Below are 6,000 nucleotides of genomic sequence, written 5' to 3' on the forward strand. Positions count from 1 at the left end.
ACGAATTTGTATTCGGGCACTCCAAGCAATTGGGCGTCTCCAGGACCACCGTCTATGCCGTCACCAAGTCTGAAAAATTGGAGAGTAAGTCAAGAAGGCCAAACTCGAACCAGAGGAGTTAAAGAAAACAGCCCAAGTCAATCCCCTCAAGTCCATGAGGGCCCAATCAAGAATTCTCTGTGTTTCACACCAGAATGTAAAGAGACCTATAAAAAGGTGGGTAGAAGGAGCATTGTGAGGCTGGAGAGACCATTTTTGACACTAGCAATGAAAAAAACACATATCCTCTCTTACAAGACTCATTTGATTTCTTCTAAACACTTTTTTTACACTTTTGGCCCCCAAAAGTACTGATGCCAACCCCGTAGACTACAACTTTTGGATGCATGTCGAGGGGAAGGCCGGTAGTGTCGGTCATCTAAACAGCAAGACCACCAAAGACACTTTTAGCCAGCAATGGGACACCTTGACAGAGGACAACATTTGCAACGGTTACTTGGCCGTTTGCCTTTTTGTGTAGAATGGTCTCCTTTGTATTTATTGAGGACTTATCGTAAATTTCTATCAACCCGATGGCAGGACTGCAAAACAATTTTTAACAAGCAATGATTAAAAGAATGACCAATTCGTACATTATATTTGAAAAAGGTCTTATTGAGTACGTTATAAGTCCATTGAGACAAATAAAGGTTTTATATATTAGGAAAAAATTCTTTAGATATCTTAACTTATCCTACAAATTTAATTACTCAAGAGTGTCTATGAAATATTGAGTTATATGTGAGTAAACAGCAAAAAAAATAATTTGGATTTTAGACTTTTCCTTATTTTTGCTTAAGACAGTTTTTATGTTGACATACGAGTAATTACTAAATAGGTTGGGTTTTTTTTTGTCCTTTTTAATTGAATTTACGAGTTATAAATTATCATTATCCAAGGTATATAAATTTCATTTTTTATTATAATAAAAAAGTTTTATTTATGAAGAAATGAATTATAATAAGTATGGAATCGCCATAGCTCAAAAAAACGCTCAAGTTATTCTCTTGAACTTGATGTGTCCACGTTTGCGCCCCTGTGATTCCTAGAGAAAATAATTATACTTTATGTTTAAATGACATTTCACCAAAAGATTCCTAGGTTAAATGGAGTAATTGTAATACTATAATGTTTACTTATACTTAATCAGTGCAACTCCATCTAACCAACTAAAGGAACATTAAAAAAGGAAAAAAATATTATTGTTTATACATGACGTCATCATTTTCATAACTTTTATTTCACTTAAATTAAAAAAAATATTACAAAAGGGGTCTTAAATATGTCACCTTTCTGACGTCACTTTTGAAAGAAATTATTCTTTTGCATCGATAAAAAAGAAATAAAAATGAAAGAAAAAAATTGCAACACTATCTACAATACATAGCAAAAAATGGTATTTACCTTTGCACACATAATATTCTTTAATTTTCTTGACATCTGCAAATTATTTTGTAAGCTTTTTTAAGCCAAAGCCCCAAAATTATGATTATGAATGTTTTGGCCCATTTGAAGCATATCTTAAATAATTATTTTCATCTTAGAATATATTTATAAGCTATTAAACCAACAATAATAACCAAAATATTAATACGGTGTTTTAAAAAAAAATATTTTAATATTTCCATATCAAATTTTTTCAATCCTAATCAGCATAAGTAGGATACGTACAGATTTTTTTATATTCGATATATGTAAAGTATACTTAATCACAAATATAGGGTTATTTATACTACTGGGTGCGTAGTTTAAAACAAGACATTTTGAATCAGGAATTTAAACCAGTTTCACTTGCCAAAAAAGGTAAGCTACATTAACTAAACTTTAAAAAAATGTTTGAACATATGCTGCCATTTATAATCATCATTGTAAACTCTTTCGACTTTGATAATGGCCTTGATGCGCTACTGGAAGCTCAGACAGGTGGTAATAATGTTATTGTCGCTCATGAAGATCCAATAATCATTAACAAAAGCCTTGAGAGCTTTGAGATTTAGTGACATTGTCTGGCAGATTTTGGCTTTGTTATCCAGCTACAAAAAAAAAGTCGAGCAGTTTGGGAATAGGGCGAGTATGGTGGGCACATTTTTTTATATCAGAATACAATTTGGGTATCCGGAAAGGTCTGTGTAACCTTTGCTGTGTGTCTCAGGTCACCATATTGTTGAATCTTTTGTCGATGGCAAGGCCTTTTTGACTTGTAAGTAGTATGTCAAGTATCTGATCTCTTTTCGTGTATGTAACGCGTGAAGTAATCTCGATTAATTTGTGTCTTTGTAATGCCCTTTTTTGATTGATTGTGTTATTTTTTGGGAGGGGTTTCAATACTCAATAAATACATATTTTTTCAGCTGATTTGAAGATTTATCCATTATTCTCATATTTTTGTCTTTTTCTTCTCCCAAATAAGTGTTCCATATTTGAACTACACACTTGGTATATTTGCCACCCGGTAGAGTCGTCTGATGGGTTAATAGCTAGACTATAAGGAGGAAAAATGTCTGTCAATCAAGTATTCATATATTTTTTTTATGCACTTTTAAGAAATATTTATAGTATGAGAATATCCAAGTAGACTTAGAGAACCCTTAGTGACTCTGTAAATCTATGGGATACATTTTTCTCCTAGTTCGCCATGTAGTCTGCCGCTATTAATCGGCATCCTTTATCAAACTACATTGGTGGTATTTTGATTCAAATAAAATGTATTTGTAATATATTATATTAGTTTAAAAACATAATCATCCTCGACACATATCGTATAAATAATTTGACCCCTTACTCCGAAAAGTTGTTAAACCTTAACTTAAGAAGATTTTTTTTTTTAATTAAGTGGTCATATCTCATGAGCGACAGAAGGTTTTATTGAATTAATATTTGAGACTCATTCTTTCATCATAAGCAAGATTTTCTGTACCCAAACTCATCAAAGTCTTCCATAAAGTTATGGCATTTTGTCTTTTTACAATGTAGGTATTTAGTTAAAATTTAGAAATGGGGGTTGTTGGGATCTGGGGAATTCAACATTCAGAGGAGTAAAACCTCAATCTATCACCTTCAATTTAGTATTTAAGAAAAAAAGAATTACCGGGAACAATGTCTGCAAAAAAAACAAAAAAACAATGGTAATCAAAAAATTTATTTTTACCTCATCTATATATTAGAAACGGACTGATAATATCAGCAAGTCTGTTTCATTGGTCGATTACAGATAGTTTAATTAATTGGTAATCAGCCATAGTTAACGATTATATGTTTTCATTTTAGTTTCCTTGTCTTTTCTTGGCCTTTTTTCCTAAAATCGAAAAGAATATACAACTTATCTTCAATTTAAAAAACAAGATCAATATATTTTTTTCGAAAAGTGAAATATATATTTCCTTTTCTATAAAAACAAAAAAAGAAATAATTAAATTAATATGTAATCAGTAATGAATCTCAAAAATTTCATTTTTTTTTCTTTTTGTATTATTTCAACACTTATTGTCTAAAGACTAAAAAACTTGAATAAAATTCTAGGCCTAATGTCACCATTCGGAATTAAATAAAAACAGCAATAAATCACCAATTTTAGATTTATCAAGAGAAAAACTATAGGAAACAAAAAATCTTTGAAAATCAGTGTACTTTTACAGCTACTCTGACTAAGATATTTATAGAAAAGCCAAAAATTCCATAAATATTTTGGGATACGCCAATTAATCCAAATGATCAGTCTAAGTGACAAAAACTACTATTTAGAAATAAGAAACAATGTTTGTTTTCCTAACATCAAAAACTCTCAAATTAAAAATGCTTGGAATGTATCATTCGAATAGTTAAATGAGCAAAGCATATACATATATCGTTTTAATATACTGTATGAGTCATAAGACAAAAGAGGCTGGAAAGATTGAGGGTCGGTCCTACTTAATAAATTGAAGAAACCCAATAGGAAAGTCCTCATTTTTTCGGATAAAAAAAATGTCTCAGTCTACCCAGTCAGTAACTCCTGTAGCCTTCGATACATCTCAAAGACCCCCAAAGACGCCCCTCCCGAGGTAAAATTCACCGAGGATTCGAAACACCCAGCCAAAGCCATGATGCTTGGTGTCATTGGTTCAGACGGAACGGCGTTTCCGCCGGTGTAGATAAAAGAGAACTTGAAGGCCAATAAATATAAAATTATCATGGCCAAGAAGGTGTTTCCCGCCCTCATACGGCATTGGAAATTGGGTAAGGAACACAGGACAGAGCAACGTGCCACACATCCAAGGTACCCCAAAAGTATTTGAAAACAAATTAGGGGCGAATGGATTTTGGTCCAAGGAGATGTAGACGCACAACTCCTCCAACCTGAACCCACTCAACTACTACGTGTGGCACACCGTAGGAAGAAAGGCCAGCACCAACTACTAAAGCAGCGTGGAGGTTATGAAGTCCAAGGTGGAGGAAGAATTGGCCAACATTCCGGCAGACACCCTCAAGAAAGTTACAGCTAAGCTTCGAACACCCCTGAAGTTCTGTATTGTGGGAGAGGGCGAAATTTTTGAAAAATAATAGAAATTAAAATATCCTTGATCTCTTTTTTAATGATTTTTTTTTTTTGTATTATTAATATTAAGCCTAATTTCAGTGTAGACGGACTTATGACGCATACAGTATGGAATGAAGGATAAGTTCATATCAAACGTAAGATATACTGTTTAAGATAATAGATATGTCAAGGTTAAAACAGTAGTTGCACTCTGCAATGACATGTATCCTACTCTTCCGAGTTCTAGAAAGTAACTATGTGAGAAACTCTACAAGTATAGGGTAGCGCCTCCAGTGATATTTTACAATGTTTTGAGGTTATTCTGCCTTTTACTGGGCTTGCTTTAACTGTATCTTGTAATTCCTAGAATACTAAAGAATAATTACAGGAAGATAAACAGCTGCTGATTAATCGGAACTTGGACAAATGGCTTATCGGTGCATCCCCATATTTACTATTAGATTTTTGAGACATAATAGTAAAAAATAAAATACCGCCTGATTTATCGAGTATTGACTCTTTTCTCACAAAAATATCAGCTGAGTTTTATTTGCAATCATGAAAATTTATTACAAAGATTATGTCATAAACTAAATATGCGCCCAATGTAGATGATTCTAGGAATAACTACATCCTAATATAATATAAAAAGATTGATAATTATCCGAACCATGGTTGTCGATTGAATTTTTATTTTGGGAAGGTTTGAACTTATTTTTCTTTTTTTTGGCGACGTACAGCACATGTCTCCTAATTCAAATTTAAAATGACGTTTTTACAAACAAAATACATGTTCCTTTTTTTTTTTCAAGGGACCTTTTTTTCTTTTTAAAATTTTTTAAAACAAACTTTAAATCGTGTCCATATTTAATTTGATTACATTTTTTAAGATAGACATAAAAATTATTTCCAGTCACTTCATACATAATCCGAATTTTCCAACGAACAACCCATTTCATACTCCCAACCTCTGGAGACGCCCCGGGCCATACATAAATATTATTCTTGGGTTTGGTTTTGAAAAATCTGAAAATGTCTGAAATTTCAGTGGAACAAACTGATTTTGTCATTCAAAGAAGAATTGTCTCGAGTGGTATCAATGAAAATTTCGTTTTTTATTTGCCCAAGGAAAAATTTGGTCTATATCCGTCCCAATGAAAAATTCGCTCTAAATGGGTCTCATATAAAATTCAGTCAAGATACAATTCTATATGGGGATTGTTAATGACTTCATGTGGATTTCAAAGTTGTGAATATTGGCACAATAACGTATTATGAAGTTAAATATGCTGTATAAATCATATTTGTTCAACTCATAAGTCAGATTCGGGGGGAAAATCGGTCAATTAATTCAGACGAAAATAAGTTGATCTCTATATTGAAACGGAAATAAGTAGATCTTTTTATCGAGACCAAAAAAATCTGCTCCCGACTTCAAATATATT

Source organism: Lepeophtheirus salmonis, chromosome 2 (assembly GCF_016086655.4).
Source record: "Lepeophtheirus salmonis chromosome 2, UVic_Lsal_1.4, whole genome shotgun sequence".
Taxonomy (NCBI): Eukaryota; Metazoa; Arthropoda; class Copepoda; order Siphonostomatoida; family Caligidae; genus Lepeophtheirus; species Lepeophtheirus salmonis.